At 36.4% G+C, this 20,423-nt stretch overlaps 1 protein-coding gene across 17 annotated transcripts in view; it reads right to left on the reverse strand.

Annotated features, from left to right (window-relative positions):
• LRRC4C (leucine rich repeat containing 4C) overlaps positions 1-20,423 on the reverse strand; it is a 1,166,764-nt gene that overhangs the window by 106,954 nt on the left and 1,039,387 nt on the right. For 2 of the 17 annotated variants that reach the window (XM_070563811.1, XM_070563812.1), the window contains exon 2: positions 11,339-11,424. The exons of the other annotated variants lie outside the window; for them this stretch is intronic. The gene's annotated coding sequence lies outside the window, so the exon portion shown is untranslated. The remainder of the gene's footprint in view (positions 1-11,338; positions 11,425-20,423) is intronic. 17 annotated transcript variants of the gene reach the window in all.

Genomic DNA, 20,423 nt, shown 5'->3' on the forward strand with positions numbered 1-20,423 from the left:
TAATGACAAATCAGAAAGTCAGGCAATGACTTTAGGTTTTTAAAAGGGTATTTAAATATAATGATGAGGAAGAACCCAGATATTATGTATACAAAACTGGGCACTGCCAATGTCCCTATCAATTAAGTCAATCACGAAACCAGAGTTGAGTTAATTGGGCTCATCTTTTTTTTTTTTTTTTTGAGGAAGATTAGCCCTGAGTGATTGGGCTCATCTTAACGACAGATACAAACGAAGCTGAAGCATTGAGTCCTATTAGCAGTAACGTATTTAAAGAAAGTTAGTATCTATGTCTAAATAATTGTACACAAAATGTGGTCAACTAGGAGGATGAGAATTCCATAAACAATGTTTAATTCAATAAATAACAATTATGTTATTATTAGTATAATTATTATCATCTATTATTTATAGAGTGATTATTATGTGTTGGGCACTCTCCTAAACATTTTACACGATTACATAGTTTTAACCTCACAGAAACATTGCAATGTTAATCCTATAAGAAGACGTGTGCAGATGGGACGGAACCAAACAGCAGCCTCAAAGAAGGGTTAGCTTGTTGAAAAAGGATGATCATAAATTTTTAATTGGCTGTATTAGGCAAAACCAAGAATGGAATATAAAGGGAAATGAAGTTTGGCTCAAGTCCCATTTACAGGAACCAAGCAGGATATATTCTCTGCCTGTAAGGAGCATGTTTAGCACTAAAGGTATTCAGTAACAGGGTCTTGTGACCAGCTCTAAGGGATACTATAGAAAGGGATTCTGGCAATGGATGAAAGTACTGGAGGAGCTCTAAGGATCTGACAACCCTGGAATTCTGGATAAAAGTAATATTGTGAACACTGAGAGTATAGCTGTAACAAATGAATGAATGAGTCTGTACACAGATGAACAATCTTAGAGAATTATACTTGTATGTGTCTCTCTTATAGCACTCATTAGATTCTCCCTTGTGTGAAATTTGTGTGTCTTTTATTTTCATTCCTATTAGGTTGTAAGTTCATTGAATCTTGACTCACTACGTACTAAATATTAACCTTGGGAAAAGTGCTCATTTTCCTTTCCTCTAATAATGGAAGCTGTCACACAGGGTTGTCATGAGGAATATATTAGATTGTATATTTAAAGGATTTAGCCCAATGCCTGGCACTAGTAAGCAGCAAATAAAATTAAATAGAGCTCTTAATTTTATTATTGTTATGACTATTATTTACTACGATTATTACTGTGATTACTACTAAGCCACAGAGGAATGTCTCAGGCTTGGTACCCTTGACTTCAGAGTCTAATAAACACCAACCAATGGCCATCTTTACATTCCAATGTATCAGTCAAAGCAGCAAAATTTTACCTGTTCAGCTACCAAACTAAATAGTCTGAGGAGGGGGAAACAAGCCCAAAACACCCAAGAGTTCACCAGAGAAGTAATTCACTAACATGTTTTCAGCATGCTGCTCTCTTAAATGAAAAGAGAATATAGAGTGAAGAAAAGAGAAAAAAAATAAAACACTGTATTGCCATTAATTAATGTCTCCAATATTCCTATGACATTAATGTCAAATGCTTTTAAATGTGGCTTCTGAAATAGGAGGACCTCTTGTCCATTTCTTGTATGGTAATATAATAAGAGCAAGATGGACTTTTAAATTGTATCTGTTCAAACTGGTTTGAAAAAGGCAAATTTCCACACTGTAATTTACACCAATATTATTCAAACAATTTTAGTAGTGAGGATCTTCTTTTTAAAGAGTATCTCTTTTTTATTGTGGTAACATTCGTTTACATCATTATAGAAATTTTAGGTGTACATCATTATATTTTGATTCCTGTGTAGGTGACATCATGTTCACCACCCAAAGACTAGTTACAATCCATTACCATACACGTGTGCCTAATCACCTCTTTTGCCCTCCTCCCTTCCCAGTTCTCCTCTAGTAACCATCATGCCAATCTCTGTCTCCATGTGATTGTTGTTGTTTTCATCTTCTACTTATAAGTAAGATCATATGGTATTTGACTTTCTCCCTCTGACTTATTTCACTTAGCTTAATATCCTCAAGGTCCATCCATGTTGTTACAAATGGCCTGATCTCATCATTTGTTATGGCTTAGTAGTATTCCATTGTGTATATATACCACATCTTCTTTACTCATTTGTTAAAAAATGGGCAAAAGATCTGAACAGGGATTTCTCCAAAGAAGATATACAGATGGCCAACAGTCACATGAAAAGATGTTTAACATCACTATCAGGGAAATGCAAATCAAAACTACAATGAGATATCACATCACTCCCATTAGGGCTATAATTAACAAGACCGGAAATAACAAGTGTTGGAGAGGATGTGGAGAGAAGGGAACCCTTGTACACTGCTGGCGGGAGTGCAAACTGGTGCAGCCACTATGGAAAACAGTGTGGAGTTTCCTCAAAAAATTAAGAATAGAACCATATGATCCAGCTATTCCACTGCTGGGTATTTATCCAAAGAACATGAAAACACGAATGCGTAAAGATAGATGCACCTGTATGTTCATTGCAGCATTATTCACAATAGCCAAGACTTGGAAGCAACCTAAAGAATATCGTAGACCCAACATAAGCCAAGGGAATTTAAATATCTATCATTGGCTAAGAAAATACTTCATTCTTCATGGAAGTCCTGAAGTACCTCCCTAGAGTCTGGAAAGTAGTTATAAAACCATCCTTCAAATCCAAACACCTTATATTATTGATGAGAAAACTGAGTCCCCAAAAGAGGAAGTAATTTGACCATATCTCACAGCTACTCACTGGCCAAAGTTAGAATTCATGAGTCATTTATTCATTCAGCTCATGTTTATGGAGAACCTTTAATGTGCTCATTCTGTGCTAAGGTTCTTATATATATTATGCTTATTATTTTTTAAATTCATTCAATTTCCATTCAACAATTATTTCCTTAATATCTACTAAAAGCAGGCATTGTGTTTGGTACAGGGTGCCGCGGTAAGTATAAATAAGAGTTATCATCTGCCACAAGCATTTTAAAAGCTAGTTGGGAAGGCACCAAGTACATAAATAGTCACAGCAATTGGCAGAATTAGTGAACACCATAAGAAAACAAGAGAATTTGACAAGAATTAATTTAATAACTTCCTAGCCATATATTTAAAAAAATCCTTCTATATCTATTAACCAATCATCAAATCTGTATTTGTCATGTAGCATGTGCAAAGAACTGGGAATGTGATTAGAAAAATTCAAGAGGAGCTAGAAGTTTATAATCCGTTTAAGTAGTTGAGATGCCAAAACAAGAAATTTGTTTTAAAAAGTCAGGAAAATATTCAAGTGTTAAATGTAATGCAGCAATTTACATGTTAGAGATATTCTTAAAAAGAGAAAGCTCAGTGTGGACTGACTTTAAGTATCTGAGTGGGCTTCAAGGAAGAGGGAGAATTTGACCTTAAAGTATTTATTACTATCATTTATATTATACTAGAGACATTGACATATTCCATAGCACCTGGATTTCTTAACACACACGCACTAGAATAAGTACATAAAGGTACTTTCTCTAATGAATAACTCATGAACGACTAGCACCAAGTTGCATTCTAATATCAACAGGCCCTAAGAGAGTCATTTAGCAGTTGAACAGTTCATTCTTCAGCTACTTTGTTTGTAACTTTTGCTGTGACAATGCTGATTTTTCACCTATTAGCCCATTAAGCATTTCTGAATCGACCAGATATTCATCAATCTTGGCATATACTGAGACCCAGGGTATTCAATCCTGTCTCCTTACTTACTTCTTACCTAAGTCAAATTTCCCTCTCCTTCCTCTGAACAATGCAATGAACTATACATTTCCCTTGAAAAATCTTAGGTTTTTAAACTATTATTTACACATATTACTATATTATTTATGAGTAAATACCTGTTTTTCTCATTTATATTAGAAACCAAGTACAATAAGCAGCATAGCTTCGACCTAAGTACAGTTTTTTACCAAAGAGGTACCTAATAAATAGTCCCTGTTGTAATTTGATTTCAATGGCAAGGCCCACATGTGTTACAGACATACTAGTCAATAAGTAGGTGTTGACAGCCTACAACCTGTTATTTCTGATGCTTTATTTATTTAATCCTCAACTCCAAGGAGAAAAAAGAAATAAACAAAAGGAATGAAAAGCACAACACCTAACTTTAGTAGAATACCCATATTCTACTCCCAAGTATGTCACCAATTAGCTGTACCATCTTGGATTGGGGTGTCAATGTTTCCAGTCTTCTATTTCTCTCTCTGTAACCGAATGGAATTGGCTGACATCTTGCACACGAGTTATTCTTCCAGATCTTTAAATATTACAAGAGTCAACCAGGAACACACAAAATAACAAAATTATATTTATTTTGTTTGGATTGTGTAATAGCAATATGGGGGCAGAGTGAGGGAGAGTATTCTTTAGTGCAATAGCTCCAAATTTTTTAGGTTTTGTATCATAGCTCCCAGTAAAAAATCCATTATACAGTGCAATACATCTCTCTCTCATCTCTATCTCTCTGTCTCTCTCTCATCTCTATCTCTCTGTCTCTGTCTTTCTCCCACTCTCAATACTGAAAGCAAAGTTTCACCAATCAAACCTTATAACATGTGACACAATCTAAGTTTTCTCTTCTCTACTCTTCCATCCTGTCCTATCCTATCCTATGTTATTCGATTCCATTCCATTGCAATCCACATTAAAAAAAAAAAAAATTCAGGGACCAGCCCCATGGCCTAGTAGTTATGTTGGATGCATTCCCCTTCGGCAGCAGGGGTTCAGTTCCTGGGCACAGACCTACACCACTCATCAGTGGCCATGCTGTGGTGGCAACCCCCGCACAAAAAAGATTGGCAGAAATGTTAGCTCTGGGCAAATCTTCCTCAGCAATGAAAAAAAAATGCAGATTTGCTGAACAATCAAGTTGATTTTATCAGTCTCTCTGGTTGCATGAATTCAATCACAGTATTAATCTATTCTAAGGATTATTTTCCTCATTTGTAGACTGTGGATAATAAAACTATCTCTTTAGGGGCCGGCCCAGTGGCACAGCGGTTAAGTGCGCACATTCTGCTCTGGTGGCCTGGGGTTCACTGATTCGGATCCCGGGTGCAGACATAGCACCACTTGGCACACCATGTTGTGGTGGGCGTCCCACATATAAATAGAGGAAGATGGGCATGGATGTTAGCTCGGGGCCAGTCTTCCTCAGCAAAAAAGAGGAGGATTGGCAGCAGTTAGCTCAGGGCTAATCTTCCTGAAAAACAAACAAACAAACAAAACAAAACAACACTATCTCTTTATAGGGTTCTTGTTTGTATTAAATAAAATACTGCTGTCAGCACTGTGCTCAGGGCTTAGTGTTCAATATAGACATATTGGTTTTCTAGATATTAACTATTTTTATTATTATATTACTATCTTAAGTTCTACCCTAAGTATTTGGAGAATGTTAATTTATTTTACAATTCTCATATACGTGACAAACTATTAAGTTAGGAAATTCCTAACTCTTTAATCGATTATTAGAGAAAAAGAAAAAAAGATAGTGAATACAATTGGTCCATATTTTTCCAGACATCAAATCCTCAATATTACTTTGTTTTTCATCAACTCAGCAGACTTTTGATTTAGAATTTAATCTCCATGGTGATTAAGAGATGTTGAAAATGATAACATTGGCATTTCATTTAGATGCTTCTGTGAGGTGACATATGTGACAGATTCATTCTTCTAATTTAACTGTGATGAAAGCCATCTCACCTCCTATTAGTAGCAGAAATATGAACAGAAGCATGTGGTTTCACTCACCCTTAATATCTGTAACAGAGAGAGATACTAACTAAAAAAACCCTGAAATATATCTTCTTATGTTTTAATAATTCCAGTTTGAACCCTCAAATCACTGTTTACATAAGAGGCTATAAACAGAAGTGTCATATTTTTAATTCCATCTATTTTAGATTCTAGAAGTAGGCTATTCTTTAATGATAAAATTCACTAGTGAATGCAATTTTAAACTAAAATATAAACATTAGAAATAAAAAGTATATATATGTGATATGTATTTCTCTCTCTCTCTCTCTCTCTGTGTGTATATATATATATATATATATATATATATATATATATATATAACTTCATAGGAAGCAGAAAATAACTTGCTTACTCTTCTTGCCATGACTTATCAGGAATCTAAGCATCTTCAAACACAACAGCAGAGAGGAGTAACACCAACTGTGCAGTGGGAGGCAAAGTGAAACCGATGTTTCTCCAGGTGGAGTTTATGGTTGTCTTTTAATCACTCAAGAGACTGAATTTTCCTTTAATCTAAACTAATTTTGCTTGCTTTCAACCTTACAACCCCACCCCCATCCTAGAACTCCTTCCTTTTCTTTCTCTTCTTTTTCACTAATTTAAAGACGGGCCTTTTTTAATCGCTACATGTGCCATCAGCACTAACATTTCAAAAGACATCTTCAGTACACCCACTGAGTGTATCACACTTGTTTCATGTTGCTAATTGAATGGTTCTTAAACAACCTCATTATCTGCCACAGCACTTAGCATTTTCCCCTTATAAAGCTATCCTTTGCAATGTCTTCTCTGCCAACCAGGAAGTCTAGAATCTTGCTTAGAGTGTGTTGCAAAACACAGTACTTGTCTTTAAACGGATCTCCACATTTTCAGACCACAATGAGGCAAGTAAAAAGAACTACTATTAAGTACCTACTACATGTCAGGCTATAAAGAGTAGCGTATTTAATCTTCAAAACAATCTTATAGATATCATTATACTCAAAGAAGAAGAAAATGGAAGCAAAAAGAGATTCCATCAAAGTGACACAGTGGGTAAGTTCTTGAGGTGGGACTCCCGGAGTCCACACTCTGGACCATTGCACTGTACTACCAGTACTAAGGCAATGCTGACTTACTCTCTGGTCCTTTATTTTTGTTCTCTCAGAGAGCCTCTTGAAGGCCTTCATAGTCTAGGTTGTCCAGATATGAGGGTCATATTATCTCCCAAATGGTTCTAAGCTGTGTGAAGCCCTTTCCCTGAGTTCCAGTTCTAGAAAGGTTTGGAAGACAGCCGTCAGTCTGTAGATACATTGACTGCACTATGAAGGAACAGAAGTCAGGGGGCCTGGGACGCTTCCTCCAGCTAGTAGAACATGATTTTATGTTTCTTCTCTCAGGAGCTTCTACATATCAGCTTAAAATCCACGTAACAAAAAGAAACAACTCCCATAGAGAATTATGTTATTAACCTGATTTTCATATAACCATGAGTCAAACGCTGCCTCAGTGGTAACTGTGCAGTAATAGCTTAATGGCATCATAGTTTTCCATGCTTTGCTCATCTTTGGACCTCTACCCAGAATGCTCTCTGCCTTTCCATCCTCCTCTCTCTAAACCATTCTTCATTCTTTTGGATCAAGCCCCAGTGTCACTTCCTCCACAAAGATTTTTTAACACCTCCCATCTCCAGCTCTTCTTCCTTTGAGTTCCCCCGGCACTTGTATTCACGTCCCTAAAATAGCACTTATCGCAGTGCTTTATGTATTTCTCACTCTCTAGACCAGGTTTCTCAACTTCAGCACTGCTGACTTTTTTGGCTGTATAATTGTTTTTTATATATGCATTTTTAATATTTATATAAAATAGTTATTTAAAAATATTTATATAAAATAAAAAATATTTATATTTTATATGTGCTTTTGATATGTTCATCCTGTGCATTGTAGGACGTTTGGCAGCATCCCGGGTCTCGACCCACTGGATGCCAGTAGCATCTTCTCCTTCAATCGTGACAACTGAATATGTCTCTAGATGTTGTCAAATGTCCCCTGAGGGGAGGGCAATGTTGCCCCCAGTTAACAACTACTGCTTTAGGTCACAGGGACCACATAAGCAGTGACTGTGGTATTTTCATCCTATTCACCCAGGAGTATCAGGCCCACAGCTAATAGTTGATTAAAATCTGTTGATTGGAACTAAATTAGTCTTGTTTCCAATTACTACACATTGTATAATAAAATGCAGTAAATTTAGACTTCATTCAAAAATGAAACAAAAGTGACTGCCAAATCTCACTCTGGACTCAAAGAAAGTGAAATCAAAAATCACTAGATGTCAGAGTAAAACAAATATTTTTCTCTCTGTATTTAAGAAATAAAAAAACTATACATATTAGATATAATTAGATATATGAAATATATTGTGTATATGTGTACATCCACCCCCTACACACACATAATGATCTTTCCTGAAAAACTGCATTCAGAAAACTGGATAAAAGTAATCTGATATCCCTAAATATATCATAGCTAAAAGGCTCTGTTCACTAAAATATGCAGTGAATTTTTAGCCCTTTTTTCCCTCAAAGACTCATTCATGAAAAAGTGATGCTTATTTTGAAATTTCAAAATCAGACGGACTTGATTAAATAAAGAGGCACAGACAGTATGATATTGCCTTTCTTCCTGATAAGATATTCATCTCTTCCCAATTTAGTGCAGAACAATTTCAAGTCATCTGACTTTGCTTATTGCTGCAGACTCCTTAACCATTTATTAGGATTGCAAACCAGAACTACTGTGATCTGAATGCCAACTTGTGATGCAGGACTTTCTCTCACCTCAGAAGTGAACTGGCCCTGCATATCTTCATTTATTTCCTGAGCTGAGGTTTTAATTAAAGTTCTAAGACTGAGATAGATTTGTCTTTTCAGATTTAGGTAGTTTCAAATCCACAAAAATCTGGTATTCTCATTGGGATCCTGTAAGCAGTAGTAGTGCATTTGGCAAGTCAGGAATTTTTGCAAGAAAGAAAAGCAGGAACAAGATCAGGCCTTCCTGAGCAGTCAGAAAGGAGGTCACTCAGAACCGATATGCATGATCTCCTACAAATGGTAGAAGACCATAATTTCAGTGGGCATATTTTCTTGGTTGCCTCTTTTGGGTTTTAGATACATTAGTTATGCTTTTCATTATAATACTATGAGATGGCGATTATTCTTGCCCCTATAAAGAGGAAGTAATTAAATACCAGGATGATTAAAAAACTGAGTGATGTCATTTAACTACTCAGTGGGTGAAGCAAAATTCACCCCATGATACTTCTCTGATACAAACAGCAAGCACCTCAGAGTACACAGCAGTTCCATAGGTTTCCACTCCTCCTCCAAATACCAGCCACATTCATATTCAACGTTCTAACCAGAGATAGTTCCAAACCTCCTCACTCCCTCAACTCCTGGATTCCTCAGCCTCGTGCCCCAAAGGCAGGCAGAAAGGAAAGTAAAAGTCACTGAAATGCAAAGAAATATGCATTTGTAGAACAGTTTGATTCAGAGGTTGAGGGGCCTGTATACCTGAGATAAGGAATAAGAAACATCACTTCACCTCCTCATTTTACACCAATGGGTCTCCTTTCCTCTGATTGCAGTTTAAAGAAATTCCTGTGCTCCAGTAAGTTCCTTTAATTTAATAGAGCTTACGTTATGCCTCACACAGATTTCAGTCCTTAGGATGCTCTGACAAACAAGTCATCTTCTGCTCTTCTGGCTGCAGCATTTTGTGCTGTGACACAACAAAGATCACAGGGTTACCTGGGCCCCTACTGTGTAGTTGCATCTTGGGAGGCCACCTTTGGAGTTTAATAGCAGGAGGCTTACTTGTCATCTGGACCCTTATTCTAACCAGCTACATGGACTTAGCTTCTCTGAACTTCAGTGAATCATTTATACATATATTCTACCTATTATCTCTCTCTAGCTCTCTCTCATCGATCGATCGATCGATCGATCATTTATCCTATCTATTTAATGGAATCAGAAGAATCAAATGAAATTATATAGGTGAAAGCATTGTGGAAATCGCAAAACATTATTCACATCTTGTGATCCTGGTGTTACTGCCAATCACTTTAAGCAATTGTATACACACACACACACACACACACACATACACACACAGAGCACCCCAAGGAACCCATAGCTCTCAAGACAAATGGATCTTACCACACACTTTAGAGTTCCAAGTCAGCACAGACAGACTCCATTTTATCCTGATAGAGGTGTGTAAAGGTCAAATATTGATTTAGATTTCCAAGATGAGACAAAAAATAAAAAGCCTTTTCTGAAAATATTTACTACATTTTGCTTTCATTCAGGGTTTCTGTGCAGAGCAGAGATGGTTTGAAACCCACAGGATGGCAAAGATAAAATGACCCAGCTTATAAATGTGGACCTAAGATCGATTTTACTTGTCCCTATGACCTTTAATACACAAAATGGAAAACTCCTATATTGTTGGAGTAGAGAACATAGGAGAAATGAAAGCAAAGCAATCAGAAGCTTTATGTAACTTACATATTAAAATATATGGCAAGTTTTACGTTTATTCACATAAATAATGTTTTATCAAAGCACTTTCATATACAAGTATCATCGCACAAAACATCAATACTTTCTTTTTGAGAAATAGGAGACTTCAGACTCATCTTCCCAAACCTTAAGTGCCTCTCTGCTACTAGATGAAGTGTTTGCACAAATACATTAATGAAGTCTGGGTGAAATTTTAGAGCTGGCTGTGACACTGGACATAAAATAACTTTGGATCATAAGAAATCTCACCTAAATCTTAAATGTATAAAAGCCACTTGGCATTTATGCAGATAGTAACAATTCCTGAATTTCTTTGTTATGTTTGTAGCAACATTCTGTGCTTCATTCCAAAGTTATCAATCACCTAAATTCTCAATCTATACATTTATGTTCAAATATCTAAGGCTACTTCTGGACTGCGAAATTAAATAGGAGGTATAAAAGATTTTAAGTCTCTGGACTTATGTTTGACTTTACAATGACAGGATTAGAGACTAGAGGTGTATCATAATACTATGAAAAACAATCTATTGTTTGCTTGTTTACTCGGTGTTTTGGGCTAAATATCAATCAAAGAAGCAAGTTGGTATACAGAGTTGGTATAGAATCAGATAAATCTTGTTTTGCATCCCAGATACAGTAGTTTCTAGCTGAGGGACCTAAGACTTGCTAATCTCTGTAAGTCTCAGTTGTCTTATCCATAAAATGAGAATAACAGTAACTATCTCAAAGAATATTCATGCTGATTAAACAAGATCATCAATGTGAATGACTTCCTCTGTGGCCACGCTCTTAGTTGTCTTCAAAGGATTAGGGCGAACATGGTTTGTTCTTAGTAAAAAAGGTGATGGAAATAAACTGATCTATGGTTTATTAAACTTAACCCCCATGATGCACTATAGCCCAGTAGCTACCCATTACCTTGGGTTCAAATCCGAGCTCTGACATAAACCAGCTGAGGAAACTTGTGTGAGTCATTTAACCTTTCTCTGTGTCAGATTTCTCACCTGTGAAATGGGATAACAATGAGATATCTTATTGTGTAGATTTAAGAATTAAATGATGACATCATCATCATGGAAATGGGAGAGGATCCCTTTGTCTCTCCTTCAGTCTACAGCAAGTAAAACATCCATAAGCCAACAAAGGCTACATTCCCCAACACTCCAGGATGCTGGAGAGATCTACACATTCATGCATACGAAGGTGATTGGAGCACATAGAGGAGGCTAAACCCGGAAAAGGAGAAGCAGAACCCAGGACCCTAGACCCCTGGCCACAGTGGCTGAGCCAACCACCTCCAGATTCAGAGACCCTGCTGGGTAGCAGGATAGTGTGTGTGTGACTCTGGCCATGCAGCCACAGTGACACCTGCAGCCATGGAGAGCAGAGCAGCAATGGAGGCAGAGCCCCATGATCCTTGGCTGCCAGCTGTGGTTCAGAGCCTGGTAGCAGCAGCAAAAGCATGCACATGACTTTGGCATCCCAACTGCAGTGATGCCTCTGGCCATAAGGTAATGGCCAACAGCAGAGGTGGTGCCCCATGAACCTGGCTTCCTCCAAACCCTCTCCCTCCCTCTGTCATGGCAGCAAAGCTTCTGATACAGGTGATCCCAGATGCTGCAGAGGTGTCAGCCATCCTTGTATTTCCAGCAGCAAAGTCAGCTACTGTAGTGGGAACAGCAACAGCAAGGCATCAGTGACTCCCCAGAGGCACAGGTAACAACAATAGTACTTTGCATCCCAGATATAGTACTTTCTAGCTAAGGGACCTAAGACTTGCTAATCTCTGTAAGTCTCAGTTGTCTTATCCATAAAATGAGAATAACAGTAACTATCTCTTGTCTTCAAAGGATTCAAACAAGAGTTACACCCCAAATAGAAGGGGTGAAGGATTGAACGTGATCATCCTCAAATATAGCGACAGGCAGCTCAGGTAAGAGAAACTAAAAACTAGTGCTACAGCGCAACCTACTGAAAAACGAAAGAAAGGCCTCTAATCTCCAATTGACTAATTAGCTTGAGTCAAAATAAATCAAGTTACACCTAAATAAGAAAAGTGTTTGCTATGACCGATATCCCAGCAAGGGAGTAACTCAGCAAGCACGACAAAAGGCCATGCTAACACAGCATCACAGAAATAAATAACAATTCTCTAGAAACCAAACATAAAGTCATGGAAGATTCTGATCTAACTGATAAAGAATTCAAAGTAGCTGTCATGAAGAAACTCAGTGAGCTATAGGAAAACTCAAAAAGGTAGTTCAATGAGCTCAGGAATAAAATAAATGGGCATTAGGAATACCTTACCAAAGAGAATGAAACCTCAAAAGACCCAAACAGAAATTTTGGAGCTAAAGAACTTAATAAGTGAGATGAAGAATTAGAAAGCATTGGAAATAGAGCAGACCATATGGAAGAGAGAAGCAGCAAACTCAAAGACAGAGGCCTAAAAATGATGCAGGTAGAGAGGAGAGAGAACTCAGGTGTTTAAAAAATGTAGACAGTCTATGAGAATTATCCTACTCCATTAGAAAGGGCAGCATAAAGATAATTGGTATTCCAGAAGGAACGAGAGAAAGGAGGGAGCAGAGTGCTTATTTAAAGAAATAATTGCTGAGAACTTCCCAAACCTGGAAAAGGAACAGGATATACAAATGCATGAAGATAATAGAATGCACAATTATCTCAATGCAAAAAGACCTTCTGCAAGACACTTGATAATAAAATTGTCAAAAGTCAATGACAAAGAAAGAATATTAAAGGGAAGCAAGAGAAAGAAAAAACAATAACTTAACAAGGGAATCCCATTAGGCTATTAGTAGATTTTACAGCAGAAACTCCATAGGCCAAGAGAGAGTATTAGTGAAAGATAAAAACCGGTCAGCCAAGAATATTCTATCCAGTAAAGTTATCTTTCAGATATGAAGGAGAAATGAAGGCTTTCCCAGACAAACAAAAGCTGAGGGAATTCATTGCCACCAGACCTGCCTTAAAAAAATGTTGAAAGTTTTTCTTCCTGGAAAGAAAAGGCAAAGGTATACAAAGCTTTAAGCAAAGTGGTAAATAGACAGACAGAATCAGAAAATTACAACTCTGTATCAGAATGGATTGGTAAACACTTAATTATAACATAAAGGTTACAGGGAAAGGAAGAATTAAAAATTAAAAATTAACTATAACCACTGCAATTTGGAACAAACTCACAATGCAAAAGGGGATCATGACAAAAAAAAAAACATAGAAAGGGTATAAGAAAAGGACGAAACCTACATAGGCAAATGAAAATAAGATGCTATTAAAAGAAAAAGGATTGTCCCATGTATGAGACCTTTTGTACAAATTTTTGTCATGGTAACTGCAAAATAAAAATTCAGAGAAGAGACACAAAACATTAAAAAATAGGAAATGCAGAAAACATAACAGAAAACTACCAAACTGAAATGGCAGACAGAAATACAAGGAAAACAAAACAATGGAAATATACAGCAAATGGAAGACAAAAGATAAAATGGTAGTATTAAGTCCTCGTATATCAATAATCACCCTAAATGTAAGTAAATTGAATTCACAAATCAAAAGACACAGGGTGGCTGGATGAATTAAAAAGCAGATCCAACATTATGCTACCTCCAGAATATCCATCTCTGCTCTAAAGACAAATACAGACTCAAAGTGAAGGGATAGAAGATGATATTCCAAGCAAATATCAACCAAAAACAGTGGCTGTAGCTATACTTGCATCAGACAAAATCGACTTCAAGCCACAAAAAGATAACAAGAGACAAAGATGGACATTATACAAAGGGGACAACCCAGTAAGAAGAGATACACTTATTAATACATGTGCACCTAACATAGGAGCACCAAAATATATAAAGCAACTACTAAGAGACCTAAAGAGAGAAATTGACAGCAATGCCCAGTTGATCATCTATTGATGACACTTATATGATGTTAATAAGTAAACATCAACTTTAAATGAAACATTAGACCAGATGGACTTAATAGACATTTATAGAACATTCCATCCAAAAGCAGCGGAATACATATTCCTCTCAAGTGCACATGAAACATTTTAAAAAATAGACCATATGTAGAGAAACAACAACTAAAAACCTCAATAAATTTGAGAAGATTGAAGTCATATCAAGCATCTTTTCCAACCACAGTGTTGTGAAACTAGAAATCAACTACAAGGGAGCAGGCCCCATGGTCAAGTGGTTAATTTTACACGCTTTGCTTTAGCAGTACAGGGTTGCACTGGCTTAGATCCTGTGCACAGACCTAGCACTGCTCATCAAGCCATGCTGAAGCGGTGTCCCACATGGTAGAACTAGAAGGGCTTACAACTAGAATATACAACTATGTACTGGGGATCTTTGGGAAGAAGAAGGAAAAAAAAGCCAACAGATGTTAGCTCAGGGCCAATCTTAAAAAAAAAAAAGAAAGAAACTACAAGAAGAAGGCTGGAAAAATCACAAATATGTGAAGATTAAACAATACGCTATTGAGCAACGATTGGATCAATGAAGAAATCAAAACAGAAATAAAAAAATACCTGGAGACAAATGAAAACATGACAGAACCAAAACCTACATGATGCGGCAAAAATAGGACTAAAAGAGAAGTTTATAGCAATACAGGACTACCTCAAGAAAGAAGAAAAACCACTAGTAATCAACCTAAAAGTATAACTAAAGGAACTATAAAAAGAAGAATAAATGAAGCCAAATTAGTAGAAAGAAGGAAATAATAGAAATCAGAGTGGAAATAAATAAAACAGAGACTAAAAAGATAATACAAAAAATACATGAAACTAAGAGCTAGTTCTTTGAAAAGGTAAACAAAATTAACAAACCTCTCACTAGAATCACTAAGAAAAAAAGAGAGAAGGCTCAAATAAATAAAATCCGAATTAAAAGAGGAGAAATTACAAGGGATACCACAGAAGTACAATGGATTATAAGAGAGAACTATGAAACGCTATGTGCCAACAAATTGGATAACCGAGAAGAAATGGATAAATTCTTAGAATCATACAACCTCCCAAAACTGAATCAAGAAGAAACTAAGGATTTGAATAAACCACTTACTAGTAATGAGATTGAAACAGCAATCAAAAGCTCCCATAAGACAAAAGTCCAGGAGCAGATATTACCTCCGGTGAATCCCACCAAGCATTCAATGAAGATTTAATATTCATCCTTCTTGAACGCTTCCAAAAAGTTGAAGAGGACAGGATGCTTCCTAACTCATTTTAAGAGGTAGCATTACCCTGATACTAAAACCAGACAAAGACAACATTAAAAAAGAAAATTACAGGCCATTATCACTGACAAATATAGATGCAAAAATCCTCAACAAAATATTAGCAAATCGAATACAACAATGCATAGGATCATATGCCACAATCAAGTGGGATTTAGTCCAGGGATGCAAGGATGGTTCAACGTCTGCACATCAATTAACATGATGCATCACATTAACAAAATGAAGAATAAAAATCATATGATCATCTCAATAGATGCAGAGAAAGCATTTGACAAGATTCAGCATCCATTTATGATATAAACTCTCAGCAAAATAAGTGTGGAAGTAAAATACCTCAACATAATAAAAGCTGTGTATGACAAATCCACAGCTAACATCATACTCAGTGGTGAAAAACTGAAGGCTATCCCTCTAAGAACAAGAACAAGGCAAGGATTTTGCCTCTCACCACTCTTATTCAATATATTACTGGAAGTCCCACCAGAGCAATTAGGTAAGAAAAAAAAATAAAAGGGATCCAAATTGGAAAGCAAGAGATAAAACTATCATGATTTGCAAATGACATGACTTTATATATAGAAAACTCTAAAGAATCCATCAAAAATCTATGAGAAATAATAAATGAATACAGTGAAGTTGCAGGGTACAAAATCAATATACAAAACTCAGTTCCATCTCTATGCACTAACAATGAACTATCAGGAAGAAGAATCAAGAACACAATCCCATTTACAAAGGCAGCAAAACAAATAAAATACCAAGAATAAATTTAGCCACAGAATTGAAAGATACACTGAAAACTATAAGGAAATCAAAGCAGACACAAAGAAATGGAAAGATATTCCATGATCACGGATTGGAAGAATTAACATATTTAAAATGTCCATATGTCTAAAGCAATCTACAGATTCAATGCAACCCTTATCAAAGTACCAACAACATATCTCATGGAAATAGAACAAAAAAATCCTAAAATTTATATAGAACAACAAAAGATCTTGAATAAACAAAGCTATCCTGAGAAAAAATAACAAAGCTGGAGGTATCAAATGCCCTTATTTCAAAGTATACTACAAAGCTACAGCAATCAAAACAACGTGGTAGTGGCAGAAAAACACAGACACAGATTGATGGAACAGAATTGAGAGTCCAGATATAAACCCACACAACTACAGACAGCTAACTTTCAACAAAGGAGACAAGAACATACAATGGAGAAAGGGAAGTTTCTTCAATAAATTATTTGTAGAATGAAAGCAGACCATTATCTTACGCCATACACAAAAATTAACTCAAAATGGATTAAAGACTTGAATGTAAGACCCAAAACCATAAAATTCCTAGAAGAAAATATAGGTAATTCCTTCTTTGACCTCAGTCTTAGCAGTGTCTTTTTGGATATGTCTCCTCAGGCAAGAAGAACAAAAGAAAAAATAAACAAGATGGACTACATCAAACTAAAATGCTTTTGCACAGTAAAGGAAACCATTAACAAAATGAAAAGAAAACCTACTGATTGGGAGAAGATATTTGAAAATCACATACCTGATAGAGTGCTAATATCCAAAATATATAAAGAACTCATACAACTAAATAAGAAAAAAATAAACAATTCAATTAAAAAATGGGCAAAGGATCTGAACAGATACTTTTCCAAAGACTATATTCAGATAGTCTGCAGGCACATGAAAAGATGTTCATCACTATTTATTAGGGAAAAGCAAATCAAATGCACAATGAGAAGTCACCTCATGCCCATCAAAAGGGGTACTATTAAATGATAAAAAATAAAAAGTGTTGGAAAGGATGTCAAGAGAAAGAAACCCTCCTACACAGCTGATGGGAGTGTAAATTGGTACAGCAACTATGGGAAATAATATGGAGATTCTTCAAAAAATTAAAAATAGAACTACCATATGATCCAGCTACTCTACTTCTGAGTATTTATCCAAAGAACATGAAAACACTAATTTGAAGAGATATATGCACCCCTGTGTTCACTGCAGCATTATTTACAATAGCCAAGACTTTGAAACGACCTAAGGGCCCATCAATGGATGAATGGATAAAAGATATGGTGTATATGTATACAACAGAATAGTACTAAGCCATTCAAAAGATGAAAGCTTGCTGTTTATGACAACATAGATAGACACTGAGGTATTATCCTAAGGGAAATGAGTCAGATAAAGAAAAACAAATACTGTTTGATGTCACTCATATGTGGAAGATAAACACACACATAGATGCAGAGAACAGATTGGTGATTACAGGTGAAGGGGGTTGGGTAAAAGAGGTAAAGGGGGACATTTGCACTATGATGGATGAAACTAGACTTTTGGTGGTGAATATGATATAGTGTATACAGAAGTGGAAATATAATCATGTATACCTGAAATTTATATAATGTTATAAACCAATGTCACTTCAATAAAAAAAATGCGTTAACGCCTATAAAGTACTTAGCATACTATATTCTTATTTTGAGGTACCCTTCACATTATAAAGAATTTACTCCCACTACATAGCTTTTTATAGTACAAAATCATGCCCTCTCCCCCTTGTGTTAATTCTGATAGCAGATTATCAAACTGCGGAATAAGTTCAATTTCTCTGGATCTTCTGTATAAGGTAGATAAGGAAAACAGCTGTCTGCTGAGCAAGCCTAATTCCAGGTCTCAATTTTTTCTACTCTTCCATGTTTCCTTGCAGGTGATGCTTGGGTCCTGGTTTTGTCCCCAGATATGAGTGCCAATGCTGCCAACTTCCAAACTGGTAAAGCCCCAAATTGCCAAACACAACCCCAAAACAAAGCCCCAAACTGCCAAACACAACCCCAAAACAAAGCCCTAAACTGCCAAGAACAGATCTTCATCTTTTTATCCTAACTCCTACTGAAAGTAGGATTGGGCTGATGAAATACAATGATGTTAGTCATTTAAACTTTAGTTAAAATAAGGATTTGAAAACAGACTTGGATGGATGTTAAGGAAGAGAACACAAGAGCATTGAAGGTCTGAATCAAGCACAGGTGATGCTATGGATTGGAAGAAAGCAGAATGGAAAGGCTGACAGGAAGCTTTGAGCCAGTTACCACTCATACTTCTTTGAAGATGGCCCTGTGAGCAAGCATCAACAATCCATATTGTCAGGCTAATGAAGAAAGGAAATCACAGACGAAGGTTTCATAATTTTATAGTTGTTGTGATATATCATTTTTAGATTTTCCTACACTACTCCTTTTTTTAAAGTGTGATACACATCATAAAATTTCTTAATTTATGTATGTGTGTATCTGCATGTATGCATATGGATGCATCTTTTCATTAACCATTCAACAATATTCACTAGATGCCTTCTTCTAGGAACTGAGGATGTACCAGTGAATACAACAACTAAAATGCCTGGCCTCTTAGAGTTTACATTCTAGAGGAGGGGATGGGCAATTTCAAAAAATGAGTAAATTCTAGTGTGTCAAAGATGATGATAAATGCTTTGGACAAAAGGAAGCAAGAAAGAAGGATAGTGAGCATGAAGACAGGGTGGTACTCTTGCATCAGTGCTCAAGCTAGATCTCCCTGAGAAGGTGACATTTGAGCCAAACTCTGCAGCAGTCTGGGGTGTGCCATAAGGCTGCCTGCTCTAAAGCATTTCAGGCAGGAGAAACAGCAAATGCAAAAACCTCCAAGTAGGGAGCAAGCCTGACAAATTTGAGAAACACTGGAAATGTCCTGAAACATTCAGATAATTCTAGCTTTTGCCCTTAAGTGTCAACATAACAAGAGTGATAAATACTCAGTTCTCTGATATATCTGTCCCCATAATGTGATACATGAAAACCACCAAAGATTATTTATAATCTCTGAGAGAGATACTCTTAATAAATTAAGCAAAGCAATTAGTTCAGTCCAACAATGGCTAATCCACAGAGTGTTTGGGCAAAGGGCAGCAAAACTCAGTGCATCTGCTCTTGGGCTGTGTGACTTTGTTCAGGCTACTTGGCCTCTCTGAACGTTGATCGCCTAACTCACACAATGGGAAGAGTGAACTCTGCCCCTTGCATGTCACTAAGTTGTTCTAGCCTGGAGTTGGGAAGTAGTTGATGAAAAATCACTTGTCACACAAATGCAAAATATTTTGGTAAAATGTCATTTATACCAAGACCATTTGTCTAGCAACTTCACTTATCTGAGGGGTGGCTGTCTTTAGACAAAAGCCAAAATGTCCTTTAGAAGAAAAATTTGATGTTGCATCATTGATACACCAAACTTATGTTATTTTACTTCTAGCAAAACTCAAAGGCTTTCACTCAGAGTCCATTTATTCATTCCTTAAGCACCGTGCTAATATTCTTGAATATATCATTTTCTAGTACTACTACTGGCTGACTTTAGCTTTGAGATTTTTGACTCTTTTAGTTATGCTGGATTGGTTTGGATCCACTAACACACTCTGGAGGGCTAGATCTAAGAACTAAAGGTATAGAACTGTTAGTAAAGTTATCTGGGTCTCTAGAGATCAGAGTGAATTTGTCATTAGGGTAGAAAACAATCCCATTCATGGTGGAACAATCTCAGTTTTGGAATAATATAATCCTGGGTTCAAAGCCAAGATCACCACCAACAATTAGAGTCACATTGACCCTAAGCCTCCATTTTCTGTTCGTGGAACTGGAGGTAATGATAAAAATCCTACAGGGTTGTGAGGAGTGTTAGGAAGGAATTCTGTAGAG

Source organism: Equus przewalskii, chromosome 11 (genome assembly GCF_037783145.1).
Source record: "Equus przewalskii isolate Varuska chromosome 11, EquPr2, whole genome shotgun sequence".
NCBI lineage: Eukaryota > Metazoa > Chordata > Mammalia > Perissodactyla > Equidae > Equus > Equus przewalskii.